The sequence below is a fragment of the Myxocyprinus asiaticus genome, chromosome 15 (assembly GCF_019703515.2).
Source record: "Myxocyprinus asiaticus isolate MX2 ecotype Aquarium Trade chromosome 15, UBuf_Myxa_2, whole genome shotgun sequence".
NCBI lineage: Eukaryota > Metazoa > Chordata > Actinopteri > Cypriniformes > Catostomidae > Myxocyprinus > Myxocyprinus asiaticus.
This window is the reverse complement of record NC_059358.1, coordinates 29216509-29239567: the sequence shown is the minus strand read 5'-3', so window position 1 is coordinate 29239567 and position 23059 is coordinate 29216509. Positions and strand designations below refer to the sequence as shown.

The following is a 23059-nucleotide window of genomic DNA, read 5'->3' as shown; positions in this document are numbered from 1 at the left end:
GAGTTCTTGATTTATATTTGAGCATGTAAGTTTGTAAGGTACTCTTTCTTGTACTATATCTATAATTTTGTTTCTCCTCGGTAGGTTAATACAGCACTCCTGGAAATGCCATTTGTAAGCATGGACTGGGTTAACGCTTGACAACTTGATTAGTTGAAAACACACTTTTTTCTCTCAGGGAAATAAAAATCAAGTGAAGGGGCAGGAGACATGATGAAAACAATTCAAAGACCCCAGATCCTTGTATGCGAAACCTGAACAACATGCAATTCTTCGCATCTTTAAATGTTATAGACTGAAGATGAACATGTTGTATGGAATGCAGGAAACCATGGAAACAAAGCGGAAGAGCTGCTTTGGGTCAAAGGAATGGACATGCACTTACTGTTTTAAATCATTCAACACACTTACATCAGAATACCTTTCACAAGAAAATGGACTCCACTTCTTAAAAGAGGCTTCGCTGACTAAACAGTTGTGAACACCATGAACAGAAATGTGGTCTACTGTCTTTTTTGTGTTTAGTGTTGGGTGGGTTATAACTATTAAGTAAGCAATAGTGCATGAAAGGGGTTCATGATGCAGCCTTAATATAAGGAAATGTGTATGTTTATAGTCATTTTAGAACAGTAATTCATGTTAAAGGAAATTTAATACCAGTTTGTGCAAAGCTGTCTTGTGCTAGTGATGTTTTGTAATACATTGATTTGAAGCAGTATTCTTTATAGCTTTGAGATTCACAGAAATATTTTATATTGTTTATTGTATATTGTACATAATGAATATTTAGCAGAATTATGTTTGTTATGGTTTAAAGAAACTATATTTACAGTCTTAAATGGTTGTTAATTTCTTTTGTTTATTCTTTAATAATAATTTTATTTTTATGGATAGTTTTTATGGTGCCTCAATGCAAAGCATGTCTACTTTTAAATGGGACATTCAAAGCTTGTAAAACATCAGACTTTTTGGAGTATTTATGCGTGACATACTTTTTATTGCTTAATAATGTGTAATAGCTGTTTATAAAACAGAATATTATGGCTATGCTATACTAAAAAACTAGTTGTTGATGGAAGCTCATTAAGTAGAGCTTAAAGCTTAGCAAATTAATTAAACCAACCGCATCAGTTAACTAATAAAAATAAGACAATACTTGGCACATTCTGCTTTTTATCTTGATAGGTTTAATTGTTTATATATTATTATGCTTGAAGAAACCTATTACTTGTGGTAAGACAAAGAGACGAATAAATCCAAACCCATGAGTAGTGCATCATAATCCAAAGTTGTATAATACAACTAAATGTGTATCAGTGAACTTAAGATAGAGGCTCCTATCTAATGAACAATAGTGATTTCATTAACATTTTGAAAATGTTTCAGAGGGGAAAATGGTACTCCCTAGTGTATATAATATTAACACGAAGATAACAATATAGACCCTGCATATTTTAGATCTTGATTATCACCTGCACTGATGTGCACAGAACGAGGGCTACACGGGCGCAAGCCCCTGCCCCTTTCGTTCACAAATCTAAAGGTGCCCTTCACAATTGTAAAGGTGCCCTTTTAAGCGGAGGTGCCTTTAAGAGCGCAGAGATTTAAGCAGAGTTATCTTTCCTGAGGCTGTCGAAGAGCCTGTCCAGCTCCCCGCTGTCACTGACAGTTCCCTGTGGCCGCTCCTGAACTCTCCCCTGCGGTCATTACCCTGCCTGCCCTGCTTTGTGTGTCTGTACTGTTTTCCCTGTTGAGGCCTCATCCCTGGCCGCCGGACTCTGATCCTCTTCAGAGACTTCCCACTTGGCCACCTGATCCTGACCCACTCCTGAAGTGTCTTCCCTGGGCGCTTCGTCCGGACCGGGCCTTAGAACTTCCACCTTGGCCACCAGACTCTGGCCTTGGTCTGGATTCCCTGTCCTGTTTTCCCCTCCCTCCCACCCTGGGTTGGTCCTGCTGGCTCCGCTCTGGTCTGTCCTGCCGGCTCCAATCTGGCCTGTTCTGCCGGCTCCATCCTGTTTTCACCCTCCCACCCTTGGTTGGTTCCGCCGGCCCCACCCTGGTCTTTCTTGCCGGCTCTGCCCTGGTTTGTCCTGCCGGTTCCTCCCTGGTCTGTCCCGCTGACTCCGTCCTGGTTCCCTGCCCTTCTATCCCTATTTTCTGTCTGTTCTGTGTTTGTGCTTGTTCTGTTTGGTCTTATGTCATGTTTGGTTTTCCAAATGTCAGAGTTCAGCCACTTACATCATGTTGATTTTGTTTTGTGGTCTTTGTGGCTGAGCTCTGACACTCTTGTTTAGAGTCTTGTCTAGTCTATGTGAGAGTGCATGGCTCGTCCTTTTGGCACTGTCATGCATTCTCTTGTCTTGTTTGTTATTAACATGAGTGCATTGCCCTTATGTCATTCTTGCGGTATGCACTCGTGTCAATTGTTTTGTGTTTGTCTCTAGCGACCTCGGGCGTGCTTTGCGTTTCGCTCGATTTGTGCTGTGCATCTGGGTCGTGATCCGTTGTCATGTTGTGCTGGGGTTTGGCCGCTTCGGTCTTGATGCCTGTTTATTTGTGGCCGAACCCTCGCACAAATGTCCCGTCGTGTCTGTCATTTAGCATGAGCACGTTGCCTTTGTCTCTGGCAATATGCGCTCGTGTCATTCTGGTGTTGTGTCTGTGACAGCGTGTGGCTTTTTTTAGTTTCTGTTTTGCCTTGTGTCTCTCAGTCTTGCATCACACCCCACCTCATTGTCTGTTCATTATTAGTTTATTGGTGTCACCTGTCCCTCGTTTGCTTGTTTGATTGCTCTACCTTTATTAGCTCCTCGTGTGTGCTGGCCTGTGCTGGATTGTCTTCGCTCGTTGGTTGGTTTTCTTCCCAGTCTGTTCAGATATTCGTGTATTTATTTCAGTTGATTTTGTTGGTGTTCTTTTCTCCCTCGTGAGAGTTTTATATTTTGTTTGTTTTTTTTATTTTAAATAAAATCCCATTGATGTCATCTTCGCATGGATCCTTCCTTAAAACACCCCATTCTGTGACAACAGTGGGCACAGCCCTTAGAAAAATCACCATATAGCATAGTTTCCGCCCAAATTGTCCTACCATAGTATAAAAAAAAAAAAAATAATAATTCTGCTGTAAAAACATAAGAAATTAATTGGGAATCTCCTTTAAAAATTTGTAAGAAGCTTTCAAAAAATCTCTCTGCCATTTTCTGTTGTTTCTTTTTAAATGTCTGATATCAAGCTACTAGTTCCCTTAAGACTCAGTACACTTGACATTGCGTCACTAAGCCAACGCATATGAGAGTATCCTTCTACATGACCTAGTTGAAATCTTTCTACAATAACACCAGGATTGGCTATGGTGTTTAAGCCTTTTAGATGTGAAGCTGTCCGGTATAAAAGCAGGCGCGCAACCACCATTCCTCAGAATTTTATTCCTTCAAGACAGCGATTCATCTCTCGTCTAGAAGCCTTCTACTACTACACCGTTGACATACACGAGTCAGCAGGTGGGATCTTCATGGCAACGAGAAGACTCTCCGCTCCCCTGCAGTGTTCCTGCATGGTGAATTGGCCACTTCAGCATCCTGATTCCCCACAGCACTTCGGCAGGAGTTTTGTATCCTTATAAGCTATTGTGATATTGTGTGTGTGTACATATATATATATATATATATATATATATATATATATATATATATATATATAGGGGCGAGTATCCCGTGCGCTTCAGCGTCGCCCTGGAATTGGAGCCCATTATCCAATAAATCCTGGAACGCAGACGCTGATCGGCCTCACCTGTGATCAGTCAGCTGGAGAGGATTTAAACACCGGAGGAAGAGGAAGACGGTAAGCGATGACTCCAGAGAATGTCACTAATCCTCTTCTCTGTCTCTTTTAAATTCCAGGCTCCAGCGACGAGTGAGCGCCGATCACGGCGCGTACTCCGGGAAAAGCTTCACTACGCACGAGACTCACGGACACAGACATCGTGGCACGCTCACCCCGCCCCTGCACCGAAGACACCTCACACTATTAAGTCTTAAACTTCTCACTATTGCCACAATCACAATAAAACACACCCTTGTGGGACCGTGCACTTGAGAATTGTCTGTCTGTGCCTCATTCGTCCTGCCACTATATATATATATATATATATATATATATATATATATATATATACACATACACACACACACACACACACACACACACACACACACACACACACACACACACACATAAAACAAAGAGGCATTGACATTGCGTCACTGTTTGCGTCTTTTTAAAAATGTTGTTCCGTAAGTGTTTATTTTAAACTGGTTCAGCACTCCACGCGATGGCGGTGCTCCAAGTTTTCCAACCTAAGGTCCTCAAACAAATGGACAAGCAAGGCTATGATCCAGAGATGTTCAAAGAGCTTCGAAAACGAAAGTCACTGCACAAATGAAGGCAGGCGCCTCAGCGCAAGACCCGTGCAGCAAAAGTGCTCCTGATACACAATGCTGTTCCCCTCTTCCCCACTGCTGTTTGTCAGGAAAGGAATATTGTTGTTCAAAATGTTGTTAAATTTGTTTTTTCTGTGTCACATTTAATCATGCAATAAAGATAGTAAAAAAGAGTACAGCGCTAGATGCACATGCACGAGACGCTTGCACTTTTTCAATAAATTTCTTACCCACTTCAAAGCCCACACATTATGCACAACCGCTTCCCAATGGTGAACGGTGATTTTGGTGGTGGAGATGGTGATTTTATCATGTAATGAACATACAAAGATTGCAAAAAAAGAGTACAGCACTTGTTGTACATGCACGAGACTCTCACACTTTTTCAATCTAGAGCTTCTAGAGAGCTTTTCCACTTCAAAGCCCATACATTATGCACAACCGCTTCCCAATGGTGAGCTGCACATTATATCATGTAATGAACATACAAAGATTTCAAAAAGAGTACAGCACTCATTGTACATGCACGAGACCCTCACACTTTTTCAGTAAAGAGCTCTTCTCCACTTCAGTACCTACACATTATGCACAACCACTTCCCAATGGTGAGCAGCGCATTATATCACACAATGAACAAACCAAATTGCCCTCTGTCCCATTACGCAGACACATGGGGAGGCCTTACGGGCACTTCCGACTGGGTGCTAAAAACAATTGAACGTGTTTATACGATCCAATTTGCACGTCGGCCATCCCGTTTCAACAGTGTTCTGTCTTACACATTTCCGTCCGAAGACGCGCCGGTGTAACAAGCCGAAATACACAATCTTCTCGCAAAGAACGCGATAGAGGTTGTGTCAGATGAATTAATAAGCCTGCTGTTCTGCTGTGTGAATGTGTGGCATGCCCTCATGGGCGTGTCAGACTGGGTGTTTAAAAAGCTCGAGCACAGTCATACGATTCAGTTTGTACGCCAGCCACCTCACTTCACCAGCGCTTTGCAATCTTTGGTCTGACAACAGGATGTGCCAGTGTTGCGTGCAGAGATTCAGTCTCCTCGCAAAAAAACACGATAGAGACTGCCCCAGACTGCGACACACACAGCAGGATTTTCAGCCGTTATTTCTTCGTTCTGGAGAAGGATGGCGGGCTTCGGTCCATTCTAGTTCAGAGACACTTGAATCGCGTGCTCGCAAAGCGCTCATTCAAAATGTTAACTCAGACACAGCTCTTATTGCACATCCATCCTCAGGATTGGTTTGCATCAATAGATCTGAAGGACGCATACTTTATGTACCAATGGCACAGCGTTATGGGCGGCTTTTTAGATTCGCGTTCGAGGGAACTGCGTATCAATTTAAAGTCCTTCATTTCAGTCTGTCTCTGGCTCCCCGCACGTTCACGAAATGTATCTATGCAGCACTCGCCACTCGCCCCGTTGAAATGTATCGATGCGACGCTCACCCCATTGAAAATGAATTACCTCGCCGATTGGTTATTACAAGCCAATGAGAGGCACTACTGAGTGAGCACAGAGACTTTGCCATATGGAAAATCTGATCTAATGTCAACTGGGCGAAAAACACTTTCCCCAGCCTGTAAATCTCCTTTTTAGGAGTTTGTCTCGACTACGTGAGCATGCGTGCGCACCTCACAAACGAGTGTGTACAGACCATTCTTCGGTGTCTGTCTCAGTTCAAATAGGAAAAACATTACCACTGAAGTCATTTTAAAGAATGCTGGGTTTTATGGCAGCAGCATCCGCTGTCATACCATTCGGTCAGTTACATATGAGACATCTTCAGTACTGACTCGATGTTCCACATTGCGCCTGGAGCCTCGGGTGCATGCGCATTGCGGTGACTCGCCACTGTCTGGCTGCTCTAGCACCATGGACAGTGCCGGCCTTCTACCAACAGGGTGTTATGCTGGGTCAAATTTTCAGAAGGATAGTGCTGACCACAAATGCATCTAACACAGGTTGGTGTGTAATGGACGCCCGACTTTCGACACCTGGACAGGTGCGAAACAGGCGTGACATGTCAACTGCCTAGATATACTGGCTGTCTTTCTAGCTTTGAGATCTTTTCATACCGACATCATGAATCACCACATTCTGATTCATTCGGACAACACAACAGTAGTGGCGTATATAAGTCGCCAGGACGCCATGGCCCCGGTGCACCTCCTTCATTTTGTCATCAGTAAAGTCCGAGTGGACATAGAAACAGTTCTGTTAATTGTGCCGAAATGGCAATCAGGCATGGTTTCTGGAGATGGTAAATACAAATCCATGGGAAATACAGCTGAAGAAAGACTCTCAAACAAGGCACGATTTGGCATCCCCAACCTGAGCAGTGAAGCCTGCATGTGTGTCCTTTGAATGGAGCACAGCGGCACCTCTGTAGGCAAACAATTCTTTAAGGGGGCGGGGTGGATAAATCCCCCTCACCCACACATACATTGAGCACACACGCCAGTTCAGACTGTCTGACCAGCTCTTTGTGTGCTATGGAGGACACACGAAAGGAATGTCCATCTCCAAGCAAAGACTTTCTCACTGGATCGTTGATACGATCACCCTGGCTTATGAGCTGCAGGGTGCGAATTGCCCAACTGGTGCTAAAGTACACTCAACTAGAGGCGTGGCCTCTTCATGGGCATGGACGAACGGTATCCTTACAAGACATATGTTTTACAGCAGGATAGTCTTCTCAAAAAACATTCACAAGGTTTTACAACCTAGACGTAATGTCTCTCTCATAGCAAGTCATCTCTATTTAGAGCGCTTGCCATTTCATTGGCCAAGCATATTCTTATGCCCCTCCTTTTAAGAACGAGCTCCCTGACTTTTTACACAACCGCCTGCATTCAGACCGTTGTATTTCCCAAAAGTCACAGGCACTTTCATTACAAATAAACTTCCTTCCAGACTGGGTTTGTGAAGGGGTTAATTCATACTATATGACTATAGTTCATATATCCATTCTGAGTGTTCCCATCCTAGTCCACCATGGGGGTCATTCACTTGCGGCATACTCATGTCGGTCGCCGTCCCACAGGACTGCAGCGTCATGTTTTCTCTCGGCATGATGGGACTCTGTTCCCCATATGCGTCAGATTAGTGATGCATTATCAAGTGTACTGAGTCGTAAGGGAATGTCTCGGTTATGTATGTAACCTTATGTGGTAACGAGACATTACATAAGCTGGCCGCACTACAAGACTCTTTAAGGTGTGGTTGATGCGGTCCTTGTCGACTGCAAATAAAATCACAGGCTTTGTGTCTGATGCTACTTGATAATTGCATGTCATCTCCAGGTCAGAAATCAGGAAGCTAAGCTTGGTTTCTATTTTGGGTGTATCAAAATACACAGACACTGACTAAAGAGATGGGATTACCTTATCATGTGTATGTCGTATGTACAAAATAACAGTGTTTAATGAGACATATTTCAATTTAAGATAATGCCTGAAATGTGATTAAACACAAAAAAATCTATCTCTGTGTTGTAGAATTTGTTGTTAGAACCTCTGAGTTTCCTGTCAAAGGAGAATGAAGACTTGGAGGCTCTTATCAAGAAACAGACTAATGAGATCTCTGAGGTGACCAAAGTAGAATACACAGAAAACATAGTCCATCTATCCAGTCACTTCTGACATACTGATATTTCATATAAACTTAAAGGTGAAGTGTGCATAATACTCCCATTCCGGCTTAATGTGGACACATAGAGTAAGCCATTTTTAGGTTGATTTCCCTAAAAATGTGAACACTGTGACTCTGTGGTTCTTTCGAAATGTTGTTCTGTTTGTTTGAGCATTCAAACCTGCCTGGCATACATAGCAACATTGGCATAGATGTTCTTTGACTTATGGCAGACAAGGGGAGTGTTTTGAGAAACCTGTCTTTATTTTTGCAATTCCTTATATTAGTGGCACAGAAATTACATACTTCACCTTAAAGTAAACAAGTAGGTACACAATGCATGCACATGACAATTTACCATCAAATCACACAGAACTCATTGTGGCAACAGGATAAAGGACTCCTGCACTTGCAGCTGGTTTCATTTACAATCCAAGATTTTTGGAGACAAGGTCAAGACAGCTCTCTGCTCAGATCTCTGCTCAAACTGAGGAGATGCACCAGTTCCTAAGAAAAAAGGAGGAAGTGAAGAAAATGTTGGAGAAAGAAGAGAAGAATATGGTGGAAAGGATGAAGAGAAACTGAACAGAAATAGAGGAGAAGCTAAATGATGAAAGAGAGAAGGAAAGAATTCTACACTCAGTCTTCGACTGATCAACCAGACGGGTTTCTGTAGGTTCAAACAAACATTTAGAAACAGCATCATTTGTCTATTATTTCCTTAGATATACAGTATTGATATAATCTTTAAGTAGAGCAGAAAAGGTATTAACCAGAAACAGAATATGTGCCGTCTTGTAAATCACTTTGGTATGTAAATGTAAAAAAAACATATTTTAGACAAATTTGAAGATTTATTCATTTCAGTGTCATAAAATTTCTTCAAATTTAATAGTGTACTTTTTAACAAAATTAAATTAATAAAACATAAAATATTTAAAGATTACTCAGTTTAATTTTATGATCATTTGTTCTGAAATTGAAATGCATAAACTTTAATATATATATATATATATATATATATATATATATATATTTTTTTTTTTTTTTTTTTTTTTTTTGCGTGTATGTAACTTATTCACTGGGCTGCAGTTCTCACAATGAAAACCTTTTTGCCTTTTCTGGCTCTAGTGGTGGACTGAGAAAGGGATGGAATTTGTCAAGGAGATGAAAGAAAATTAAAGCTGCAGTGAAAATAATTAAAGTGCTTCTCATACAATACAGTGAGTACAGAAATAATGCTTAAGGTAAACCTCACCTGCATAGTAAATATCATCTTCTGTATTGTAGGTTCAATTCAACAATTAAAGATTTAAATGTGACTCCTAATTCTCTGTTTCTTGGCCTTCATGAGACTTGCAGTTTGTTGTGTGGAAAGAGATGCTATGTATGTATATTATGTAGACAACATGTAGTGTCTTACCAAAATTTTTAAACAAGGATTAACTTTTTAGGACTCGCATCATATATTGAAATACATTTAAATACATATTAATTCTCTACACACATAACTCTACAACAAGGTTGAATTTGTTGACAATCGTTAATGCATTAGGTATTATAAACAAACAATGAACAATAATTGTTTACTGCATTTATTAATCTTGGTTAATTTATAAATATACTACTATTCATTGTTTGTTCATGTTAGTTTACATTGTTGTGCAAGTTACTCAAAAAGTACAATCTGTAATTGTAATCAGAATACTTTAAGGATTACTGCATCGATCACAGCACTAATTGTAACTTTTAGTAATTGTTTTGTAAATGTTTTAATGTAATCAACATAATATTATTTTCGGAATATGTGTAACCAAAGTAATTTACTTAATCTCCTGAGACCCCCACGTGACTGCTGTTTGCATTTTCCATTTCCCTTTTTGATTTGTAACTAGTAGCACCTAATAAACAAGCAAAAAATAAAAATAAATCTCTAGCTAATAGTTTTCCTAAAAATTGAGGATCACATATGTGGACAGCGGGACTAAGTTGTGAAATTTTAAGTAATTCCAAGCTATAGAAAGTCAGATTTTTTTCATCAAATAGTTTGTGTCCAGGATTTTTGATTATTCATGTTTTTGAGATGTTATAGACATTACAGCTGATTTTCAATAAAGCTGAATTAATCATTCTTATTAAAAGTCATGGCCAGCATCATCAAATCATTGCCAACCATGTTCAAATAAAATTATACATTATAAAATTCTTAATTTATGTACTGATTATCATTGGCCCATGTCTGCCAAACATATTGAGTGGTCCAAACATCATCTGCGCCTGAAACTGAACTTTTGGTCGGATTTTAGGAGTAAATGCACTTAGCTGCATAGAAAACTATAGGATGCTTTCTTGCTCCCTATTTAGTAAATGACTTAACCTACAGTGTGATGTCTCTCTGTACTGGTCTTAGAACAGTTAGAAATGCACCTTATTTTCATCCTAACTCTATATAAAGCCTCTGAAAGCAAGATTTTTCAGCTTTTGCATGAATACATTTATTCTCAATGTGAAAATGCATGGTAAATACATGAGAATGCATTTATTAATGTTAATGAATAGAACCGTATAGTACAGTGATAAAATAAAACAATAACAACATTTACATTAAAATGAAGCGAATTGACCCACAGGTATGTTACAGTTGAAAATTATTCAAAATAAGTCATGTTTTTTCAGCTTTTGAGAGAAAATGGTTCCATTTTCCACCTATGTGGACTTCATGTTTATCAACGCGCTGACGTGCGAAAAATGAAAAGATTATTTAAAGCGGCATATCAAACTAAACTACAGATACTACTCTTTACAACCAAACAGGTTTCAATCAAAAAACTTTAAAGAGGTTTCTTACCAGAAGCACTTTTGTTGGCGCTCCGCCCATAGTAGCGCTTCATGGAACTCGACGTCATGCTGTTGTGTCACATGACACGGTGCGCCAGAAGTTTAACCATTAAATGACTTGTGAGCAGTATTCAGTCAGTTTTAATTCATTTAAATTATGCGTTGTGTATAGCGAGGCCAAAATGCAATGTCTACACATGTGGACGCGGGGTCGCACTAGGTTAAAGAGCTAGTTCACCCAAAAATGAATATTCTCTCATCATTCACTCACACTCATGCCATCTTAGATGTGTGTGACTTTCCTTCTTCTGCAGAACACAAAGATTTTTAGAAGAATATCTCTCTGTATGTCCATTCAGTGCAAATGAATGGTGGCCAGACCTTTGAAGCTCAAAAAGGCAGACAAAGGCAACATTAAAGTAATCCATATGACTCCAGTGAGTTAAATCAATGTCATCTGACATGATCAAATCAGTTTGGGGCGAGAACAGACCAAAATGTAACTCCTTTTTCACTCTAAATCTTGACATCAGCAGTCTCCTTGGCGATCATGATTTCAAGCTCGATTACACTTCCTATAGCACCATCTAGTGCTCTGCATATGTGTCAAGCACTAGGAAGTGTAATCGAGCTTGAAATCATGATTGTGCCTAGAGACTGCAAAGGCAAGATGTAGTGAAAAAGGAGTTATATTTTGGTCTGTTCTCACCCAAAACCGACTAGATCACTTTTGAAGACATGGATTTAACTACTGGAGTCGTATGGATTACTTTAATGTTGTCTTTATCTGCTTTTTTGAGCTTTAAAGGTCTGGTCACCATTCACTTGCATTTTATGGACCTACAGAGCTGAATATTCTTCTACAAATCTTTGAGTTCTGCAAAAGAAAGAAAGTCATACACATTTGGGATGACATGAGGGTGAGTAAATGATGAAGAGAGTTTTCATTTTTGGGTGAACTTTGTTTTATATTACAGAAACTAATTTCTTAATAATCAGATTACTGTACACCCAGCACTGTTATTCATTGCATTAACTAATGTTAACATATACAACTTCAATTGTAAAAATGTAGGTTGAAATTAACATTAACAAAGATTGTAAATGAAGTGCCCTAAATGTATTGTTAATTTTCAGTTAATGTTAACTAATGTAGTAAACTATGTTGACGAATACAACCTTACTGTATAGTGTTACCATGTTAACATGTAATCCTTAAAGGAATACTGGGTTCAATACAAGTTAAGCTCAATTGCCACAAATATTGTTTTGACTTGCCCCTCCTTTTCTTTAAAAAAGAAACAATCTGGGTTAAAGTGAGACACAATGGAAGTGAATGGGTGCAATCCGTAAATGTTAAAATACTCACTGTTTCAAAAGTATAGCCACAAGACACAAACAATATGCTTGTAAACATAATTTTAGTGTGATAACATCTTTACTAACCTTTTCTGTGTAAAGTTATAGCCAGTTTCACAACTTTGTTGCCATGACAATGTAATGTCAACAAACCCTAAAACGACTGTAAAAAATGATGATTTAAACAACATTACAGCTCAAATAATATATGAGTTTTAACCGAAGAATTAATGGAAGTGCTTTTATAAAATTATAAACTTCACATTTCTGCCACATTCACTTTCATTGTAAGTGCCTCACTGCAACTTCGATTTTTTTTGTTTTTGTTTGTTTTTTAAGAAAAGGAGGAACAAGTTGAAATTATTTTTTGTGGTAATCAACATTATGCCACAAATGCTGTCATTTGAGCTGAACTTGTATTGAACCCGGAATATTCCTTTAATATTAACATTAAATGATTATCAGAATTTCCTATAAAGGTAAAACACAGTAACTATGCCAAGACTGATACAGAATAAAATGGCTTTAAAGTTACTTGGTGTTCATATGGATTTTGTAGTTCAACTACAATTTTCACACTCTATTTTCTCTGAATCTGAGCATGGATAAGCCAAATCCATCTGTCACAAGACAGATCATAGTCAAAGGCCAATCTGTGGTCATAATTAATTTTTAACTAAATGAGTGCCTTTACATAGTGGATTTGTAAGGTCAACTAGGTCGCTCTTATTTGTCACTGTTTGTCCTTCTTAGTCCCTGATCGTAATGTCATATATGACTGTCATGACCCATACCTGAGGGTCTCCTCTGATGGATGCAGTGTCATCTGCACATCCAAAAAGGGGATGTTTTTGCACAACAAACACTTTAGGCCTCTGCCCAGGACCCACAAGACCTTCCATTTGCAGGGTTCATACAGATGCTTCAAAGTTAAATTCAAGGACTTTCAAGGACTTTTCAAGCACATTTTTATTTGTTTTCAAGGACTATGCTCAAGATGTCATTAAAACAAATTCTTTATTTGTTCATTTTAAATAAAATATTTTATTCATTCATTTCATTTATTTTTATAAAACACCATTTATTACAAGTACAACATATCTTAGTGTTCATCTTTAACTACATATTCTTACAGTAACAATTCTTGGTTCATTCATGATGAAATTGATGTGCAATTGTAGTGTGCTCCCTTAAAACTCACTTCACTTTCCAACAAAAGTGAATAACTGGGTCCGTAAACAGTAGTCCATATGACTCGTGCTGTGTTCCATGTTTCTAAAGTCACACAACAGATTTATGTGAGGAACTGACCCAAATTGCAAATAGGTCATTCTCAAAAAAATGTGACTTTCCAACTTACAAAATCATTCATTTCAGTTTTTGCTTATAAACGCTGAGGGTAAACATTTTGTAACGTGTTGACATACATTTTTATTCATAAAGGACAACTTGGCTGTTGTTCTTTCTTTATTATTTAATTTTGTTTCACGAACAAAACAAGTTAACACTAATGAGGGTTAAATGGGTTACAACACCACATTTTGAGGGTTCAATGGGGTACAACACCAACTATTTTTGTGTGAAAATATTAGTTTAAATGTGAATTAATAACATTTTAACATGCAGGGAAAAATCACTATATGCATATTTAAGCAGCCTCTGAACTTTGACCTTAAAAATTATTTTCCACAACTTTTTGTATTTGAAATGTAAAAAAAAAAAAGGTTTTAACATTGATAACAGCAATGCCATGAAGTCAAGGGACAAACATTTTTAAATGATTTAAATTGTTAATAGTAATTTTGTTTTGCTTTTTTGCACACTTGTTCAGCTTACGCTAATGCTTTTATTAAAAACGAGTACAAAATAAATACATAAATAACTTTACATGTCATAAAAGTGGTGTACCAGATGATGGGGACAAGGATTTGTTTTGTTTTTTCAGGCAATTGACCATTTAAAATACATTTTCTAAAAAATTTGCAAAACAGAGTCAAGCCATTTCATATAATTTAAGGTTAGGTTATAGAATGATACCTTTTTATTTTTCACTATTTGAAAGCTTTTTCATGACTAAAATGTCAAGGGACATATTTGTCAACATATTTTGATACTGACCCAAATATTGTCAGAAATAACCTATTTTGTGAGACACAAAGCTTTCTTCAAAAAACTGAATCCTCCATTTATCTGCATTCAAATCATTCAAAACGTTTTACATCTCATCTAATTTTTTCACTCTGAAGAGTAATTTTTAATTAAAACTGATAGTTGCAAGGATTCATACTTGTTAAATCCACCACAGCAGTATCTATCAAATATATTTTTTTTAAATCCTCCAGTAACAATTGATTATTATTGGCCCATTCTGAACAGCGCTGCCAAAAGTAGCAGGTGCCAGCTGACAGCGCCATCTATGTGCTGCCTGATACAGCAGTGGTCTAGTGGTCTGTCGTCACGTTTTTCCGAAAATAAATAAATACATTTCATTTATTAAATTATTTAAGCAATGTATTTTACGATTTTCTATTAATCAAGAACTTTTTCCAGGAATCAAATTTTAAAAAGCCAAATTCAAGTACTTCAAGCACCTTGTATGAACCCTGCAGTCGGGACAGCACTACTGGGAGGTGGATGTTGGAGCAAAGATAGACTGGAGCGTGGGCTTTGATGGTGGGTGTATTAGCAACTTAAACAAGGACATTGGGCTTTTCACCTGAAGCATGACCAAGGCTACTGCATCAAAGAGTACATGAAACAGTGAAAGAAATAGATCTAACAGTGAAACCCTGAAGGATATGGCTGTACACGGACTGCGACAGATGTCAGGTGTGCTTCTATAATGCAGATGACGACTCTACTACACACCACCGCATACACTTCCTCTATACCTTTCACGCTTAGTCTCTCTCCAGGAGCTTATCTGGCAGGGAAGAATGCTGATCCACTAACAGCGTGCTGTAACTGATCAGTCTGAAGAATTAGACATTTATTTAAAGCTGCGCTACAAAAGATTTTTGGGATAAAAATTAACAAATTGCCATTATTGATCGAATACATAAACAATAAGTGTTCATAAAAGCTCCTTACCTTACCACGGTATGGTAAGCCTATAAAAATTATTTATATTTTGAGCTGTCGGGTCGGATTTGGCGCAAAATCGCTGCCTAATGTCATTCCTCTGCATCATTACGTCATGTCCGGAAAGGAAAGAAGTACCGGCTGTCACGTGTTCCCAGGAGAAACTACGCTCTTCACTTTGGTCAAACTCACACAGTTCAAGACAGTATTGCACCAATCAGATGTATCTGTTATCCGATTGCATATGTTTTCTGGTAGGGTTGTTGAAGCTTATATTGGTTGTCATGCTTTTATGAATTGAAAATTGTTGTCTGGGGAAGTTACTGTGTTTACTAATATGTATGACTTCTGAAATTAACTAACTTGAATTTTTATATTGCATATTTAAGAATATTGTTTTTACATTTAATAAAGTATATTTTATCCCCATCATTATTGAATCCTCATTTAATTTTTTTAATTTATGGTGTATTGTGGCATTGCATAGACATACTATTGTAATATTATGGTTCACTTAAACTAAAAATAAGAGTTTAGGAACATTGTCCACACTGCATTACATACAGTGGATAACTTAAGATACAAAAGTAAAATTCAATATTTACGAAAAAAACAACAACAGGATTTTAAGGTTTACTAGTCACGCAGATTTAGACGCTGACTGTATCATTTAGCCAAATTTCTCTGTTATGCTGCTCATCTGAATGTTGTTAAAACAGTGCCCAGTAAAAACTATTTATTACACTTTTCTTCTTCTCTTGGTGATAGTATTTTAAACAAATAATATAGGTGTATTTGTGCCTGCATAATATATTTTTTTCATCATGTTTGTCCTTTGTGTATAAACAGCAGAGAACTCCTTCAAGGCAAATTGCACTGACTAGAATACTGAAGTGAAAAAAAAAAATAACACTACATCTTATGGCCACGATATATCTTACAGAGATGCATCTTCAGCACTACATATTATAAGCCATGCAAGATGTTTTTTTTAATATATTTTATTGTGTATATTTACACACACCAACATGCATAGAGCTGATTCACTGGGAATAACAGAACTCAAGAGTTGGTACAGTACATTATGTTTTAAGTGTGCTACCAGCGATGGACAATACCATACAGAGCTATGCAACTTATTACCACACAAACTGGTACGCTCACACACACACAACAAGAGATACATAGAGAGACAGACAAGAGGAACAGATAGAAAGCAGATAAATTGATAGAATTAATCACAAACAATAAATACACTTGATTTATGATGCAACATAGCTGTTTCTTTCTCCAAAACAAACTAATGTCATTTAAATTGCACTACTGTAAATGCACAAAATGTCAGCTACTACCAAAATATTAATACAAAATAATAATAAATTAACAGAAAAATCCTTAATCATGCATCACTGCAGTTTGCCCTCTGAGGTAAGACTATGACAGCCTATATTAGAACTACAGTCTTTTTTTCTTTCATCTTGATAAAATGTAGGTTATTTTCCTTAATATTTTTTTTTTTTTTTTTAAACAGGGACATTTAAAAAACAAGCCAATTATTGTAAGCTAAGTTCGGTCTAGGATCTTAAGTTATTCGATATGTCCCATAATAATGTACCAAATGCCTTTTCATATACTTGTAGATAGATGAATCCCATTTATTCAGTAAAAGCTTGATATTAAAGTTCATACAGCTTTCATACATTAAACATACAGTGCTGTGAATCCTCAGGTTTTTTTTTTTTTTGTGGTTTTTTTAAATGAGGTTACTGTTATTGTAGCCCACTGCTTTTCTGCTATTGGTTAGAACAGTCCCGAAGCAATATCAGTATGTGGTGTAACTGATTGTAGCTTTATTCCATGCAAACTTGCACATTAACACAAGTTCCCCATCTGTCACTTACTCGAAGTTGTGTCGATGTAGTGACACTAGGGGTCACTCTTGGGAGCCTGAGACACCTCTGGTCTTTGATAAAAGGCCAATGAAAATTGGCCAGTGGTATTTGCATGCCACTCCCATGGACATACGGGTATAAAAGGAGCTGGTATGCAACCACTCATTCAGATTTTCTCTTCGGAGCCGAACGGTCATGCTCACTGAGCTGAATTCCCACGACTATTCATTCACCTCTGCTGGATCTGACGGTGCATTTCAGTGGCTTCTCCCTCCTCTGCACTGGTGGACTGCAGAGAATGCCCCTGGCGCTTCGGCAAAAATAAGAGTATATTTCCCTAAAAGAGCTGCACACACGGAACGTCTTTTTAAAGACGCGTCTTTTTATAGATGCCTTTCCTTTGTGTGTTATTCCTGGTTTCGCTCGTTATCTCTCGCCTTCTGACGGTCACGATCACTATCTTTCGTGTCTGGGCACTGCTCACACGGAGACAGCGTTCGTGGATGGGTCATGTACTCATTGTGAGGACATGTCCATGGCAACGATGCGGTCGCGGCTTACCTTCGTAAGAAAGCAAGCCACCCCAGAGGCTCCCTGCCTCAGTCCTTCTACCCACGGGTATGAGGCCAGTGTGGCTAGCACTGAGGGCAATTTGGGGACCCCAATGGGACCGTCTCTGCCGGGTATCCCCCCCGCGGACCTCCCATTCCCCAGCACGCTCGTCTGCCCCGATCGGGCTTCCGGATGAGTCCGCCGGCTCGTCTCACGGCAAGTTTGACCTCTTATTCGGAGCCCGCGAAAGTGATGAGCTCTCGAGTGCAGCATTGGAGAGTGGGCTCGTCCAGTGGACGCGGAAACCTCAGCTAGGCTCCTCCCTTCGGGTGCTGTCGTCCGGTCACAGGCTGATGCGGAAATGACGATATGCTTTCCCGGGCAGAGTGGAACCCTCCGCTCTCCCCTGAACCCTCGCGGCTCGATGATTGGTTTCTGGGCTCGCGGCACCGCTCAAAGCCACGCCCCGCCCCCGTTCCTTTCTTCCCGGAAGTACATGAAGAGCTGACAAGGTCGTGGGAGGCACTTTTTACTGCCCAGTCCCGATCTTTCAGCTTCCCCGCACTCACTACCCTCGATGGTGGGGCGGCCAAGGGCTATTTGGCAATCCCCCTGGTGGATAAAGGCGCTCGCGGTGCACCTATGCCCGCAGAGCGCCGCCACCTGGCACGGGTGCCCAAAGCTCCCATCCAAGGCCTGTAGGTTTACGTCGTCTCTGGCGGCCAAGGCCTACGGTGCCGCTGGACAAGCTGCCTTCGTCCTGCATGCCATGGCTCTCCTGCAAGTCTGCCACGGCACTAAAGGAAATGCACGAGGGTAGTTCTGCCCCGGGATTGATGCAGAAACTGCGCTTGGTGACTGACCTCGCTCTCCGAGCGACGAAGGTCACAGCGCGGTTTCTCGGGCGGACGATGTCCACATTAGTGGTCCAGGAGCGCCAACTTTGGCTCAATCTGGTTGAGATGGGTGAGGCCGACAAGACACGGTTCCTTGCTGCCCCCATCTCCCAGGCTGGCCTATTCGGCGACACCGTCGAGGACTTTGCCCAGCAGTTCTGACGGTGGAGCAGCCGACGGGGGCTATCCGGCATATCCTGCCCCGGCTCGGCTCAAGATCCAGCACCCCGTCTGCTCGTCGCCAAGGGCGTCCCCCTGCGGTGACTGCACTGGCTCCGCCGCAGCCCGCCCCTTCGGCCCGGCCCCGGCGTTAAGCTCACCGTAGGAAGCAGACGCCACCCGTCCTGCGGCCGCCAAGAACCCGTGAAAGGCTTCAAAGCGCCCCTGAGACGGGCGACCCAGGGACAACGAAACCCGCTGCTCTGGAGCTGGTAAGCAGACCACTCCATCCCCCAGTCGAGGGCCGGGAGAATCTTTTTGTTACCTTTGCGTTTAATTGCGCTGCATGCCCAAGTGGCTGCAGTACCCAAGAGTACCCAAAAAAAGGCGGTGGGTTGCGGCCAATCTTGGACCTGCGAGTACTGAACCGGGCTTTACACAGACTCCCGTTCAAGATGCTGACGCAAAAACGCATTCTGGCGAGCGTCCGGCATCAAGATTGGTTCGCGGCGGTAGACCTGAAGGACGCGTACTTCCACGTCTCGATTCTACCTCGACACAGACCCTTCCTGCTGTTTGCATTCGAGGGTCAGGCATATCAGTACAAGGTCCTCCCTTTCGGCCTGTCCTTGTCCCCTTGCGTCTTCACGAAGGTCGCAGAGGCAGCCCTTGCCCCGTTAAGGGAAGTGGGCATTTGCATTCTCAACTATATCGATGATTGGCTAATCCTAGCTCACTCTCGGGACATGTTGTGTGCACATAGGGACTTGGTGCTCTCACACCTCAGCAGATCAGGGCTTCGGGTCAACTGGGAAAAGAGCAAGCTCCTCCTGGTTCAGAGCATCTCTTTCCTCGGTTTGGAGTTGGACTCAGTCTCTTTGACAGCGCGCCTCACGAACGAGCGCACACAGTCGGTGCTGGCCTGTTTGAAGGCGTTCAAACAGAAAACAGCGGTTCCACTGAAACTCTTTCAGAGGCTTCTGGGGCATATGGCATGCACAGCGGTGGCCACCCCGCTCGGGTTGATGCATATGAGACCGCTTCAGCACTGGCTTCAGACTCGAGTCCCAAGATGGGCATGGTGCCGCGGGACACATCGCGTGGACATCACGCCGGTCTGTCACCATCTTTTCAGCCCTTGGACCGACCTCTCGTTTCTATGAGCAGGTGTTCCCCTAGAGCAGGTCTCCAGGCACGTTGTGGTCACGACAGACGCCTCCAAAACGGGCTGGGGCGCTGTTTGCAACGGGCACGCAGCCGCCGGCTTATGGACGGGCCCGCGACTGCATTGGCACATCAACTGCCTCGAGTTGTTGGCAATTCTGCTTGCCCTGCGGAGGTTCCGGCCGTTGATCCAGGGCAAGCACATGTTAGTTCGGACAGACAACACGGCAACGGTAGCATATGTCAACCGCCAAGGCGGTCTGCGCTTTCGGTGTATGTCACGACTTGCCCGCCGTCTCCTCCTCTGGAGTCAGCAGCACTTCAAGTCGCTGCGAGCCACTCACATCCCGGACGACCTCAACACTACAGCGGATGCGCTGTCATGGCAGGTTACCCTCAGGGGAGAGTGGAGGCTCCACCCTCAGGTGGTCCAGCTGATTTGGAGTCGATTTGGACAGGCACAGGTAGACCTGTTCGCCTCCCAGGAATCCTCCCACTGCCCGCTCTGGTACGCCCTGACCGAGGCACCCCTCGGCATAGACGCACTGGCACACAGCTGGCCTCCTGGCCTATGCAAATATGCGTTTTCCCCCAGTGAGCCTACTTGCACAGACTCTGTGCAAGGTCAGGGAGGACGAGGAGCAGGTCATCCTGGTAGCACCCTACTGGCCCACCCAGATGTGGTTCTCGGACCTCACGCTCCTCGCGACAGCCCCCCCGGCGAATTCCCCTGAGGAAGGACCTTTTTTCTCAGGGACGGGGCACCATCTGGCACCCACGACCAGGCCTCTGGAATCTCCATGTCTGGCCCCTGGATGGGACACGGAAGACCTAAGCAGTCTACCACCCGTGGTGGTAGACACGATCACTCAGGCTAGGGCCCCCTCTACGAGGCGCCTGTATGCCTTTAAGTGGCGTCTGTTTGCTAAGTGGTGTTCTTCTCGACGGGAAGCCTCTCTAACAGACATCTGCAGAGCAGCGGGCTGGGCAACACCCAACACCTTTACAAGGTTCTACAACCTCCGGGTGGAACCGGTTTCATCCCAGGTAGTGGCACACAATACAAGCGGATAAGCTCGGGATAGCCAGCCGGGTGTATCGCTTGCACATAGCACCTTTCACCTCCTCTGAGCTGAAGACGTGCGCCATTAATTCCCAGTAGTGTTCACAAACTACGTTCCCTGGTTGACTTCCTCCGAGCCCTGTGGCAGTCGAGTTTTCAGAGAGACTCACTGCCGGCCCAGTACACGTGCTAACTAAGAGCCCTGTTCTGGGGTAGGTGCTCCGCATGCGGCGGTTCCCTGTAAGGTAACCCCATGCGATGTATATCTTCCGCTAATTCGTTTCCCTGTTTGCAAACTGTGTCTTCCTTGGGCAGAGCCCCCTCTGGCACAGTCTCCATGTTTGTAGTAACTCCTCCCCCATTGGCTAGGATCTACCATGAGACTCTCCACATGGTCGGCAAGACCATGTGACGTATTTTTCCACTTAAATATCCTCCCCTCTCTTTGGGCATGGTGTGGTCTCTGCGGTGTCCTCCCCTTGGGAGAGACACCCCCCGACTAGACCTTGCGGCCCAGTCGGATAATCCCCCTTCTTTTTTAGAGAGTGGAAAATAAATTGGCCTTTTATCAAAGACCAGAGGTGTCTCGGGCTCCCAAGAGTGACCCCTAGTGTTACTACATCGACACAGCGTCTCGTTCCCTCCATCAGGGAACGGAGGTTATGCAAGTAACCATGACGTTTCCTCTCACAAAAACACCCTCTGTAATACCTGTCCCATCAGTCAAAGTGAGTGTGCAATGGTGGACACTACATATGCAATAAATACTCATTTCTTTCCCTCAATTGATGTTGTCAGTGTTTGTGTCAAGAAGATCCAATTGATTAGCAGCTCAGCTGAAAGCCATGTGAAGTTAGAGGTGTGATAAAAGGTAATGCATTTATATTACTACAGTTGAGCATTCACTTGTGTAAAACACAAAGGGTTCCACTTTATAAACAAGCATAAGCAAGCTTAAATTTAGATCACCTTTCCCACTACAGCTACTACAATCCTGGCCCATACATATAGCATGGAGTGTTTGTATTTTGAGTGAATGTACCCATGCTCACAAAAAGAGAAAGATACCAAGTTGTGTTTATGGTTTACTGAAAGGCCTATTGTCTACACACATTCATACATGTTCATGCAGTTTGTAAACCCGTTTCAAAGCATTTAATCAATACAGAATATCCATTGAAAAGAAACCCCTTAATGCTGTCAATCAGATAGGGTTTCCCCAGCAACAAGCCTCATAAATAGTACTGTACAGTTTATGCATAGTCATCACTATCAAGCTCATGGTGATAAAGATCGTACCACATAGCCATCATATTGTAAGAAATAAAAGAATTATCTACACACTACCACACTAATTTACTACCATTCAGCGTTATACAATAGTAATAATAACATTGTAATTCCGATCCAATGTGATTCTTCAAAAAGAGTTATTAATATTATTTTATTTTTTTCTATTTTTTAATTGGTAAGTGAGATAATAAAAGGGTGTACATTAGGGCATCTTTAGGCAACACCAAAAATTAATCTACCATTTTCTTCTATTTATTGTTGGTTATTAATTAGGACAACAAAGTGTTAATATGTTGAGGAATAAAATAATTTTAATTGTCAAGCAATTGCTTTATAGAATGACTAGTCAGTTAATCTCTAAAGAGCCTTATTTGAAAGTGCTCAATAATCCTAACAAAACCAAACCATTAATTATATAATAAATTAAAGAGTTACCTGCAGTAAATCTTTCATATATTCACTCATGCAGCCCCAGAATAATGAAGACTCACTGCAGTACTCAAAAATAAAGTCCTGCTTTTACAACATATTGCTGGGCTGATGATATGTCAAGAAAAATGCACATGGTTTACACACACAGTTTAGTGTGGAACCAAAACAATTGCAAAAGGATACCGGTTCTGTTTAGTGGTCCTGAAGTCCACCTGCACGATACCCCCCCCCCCCCCATT

The 23059-nt window shown here is 41.5% G+C and overlaps 1 protein-coding gene across 4 annotated transcripts in view; it reads left to right on the top strand.

Annotated features, from left to right (window-relative positions):
• Positions 1 to 1155, top strand: part of LOC127452968 (histone-lysine N-methyltransferase ASH1L-like) — a 28772-nt gene extending 27617 nt beyond the window's left edge. For all 4 annotated transcript variants that reach the window (XM_051718903.1, XM_051718902.1, XM_051718901.1 and 1 more), the window contains one exon: positions 85 to 1155. The gene's annotated coding sequence lies outside the window, so the exon portion shown is untranslated. The remainder of the gene's footprint in view (positions 1 to 84) is intronic.
• Positions 1156 to 23059: the final 21904 nt, after the last annotated feature.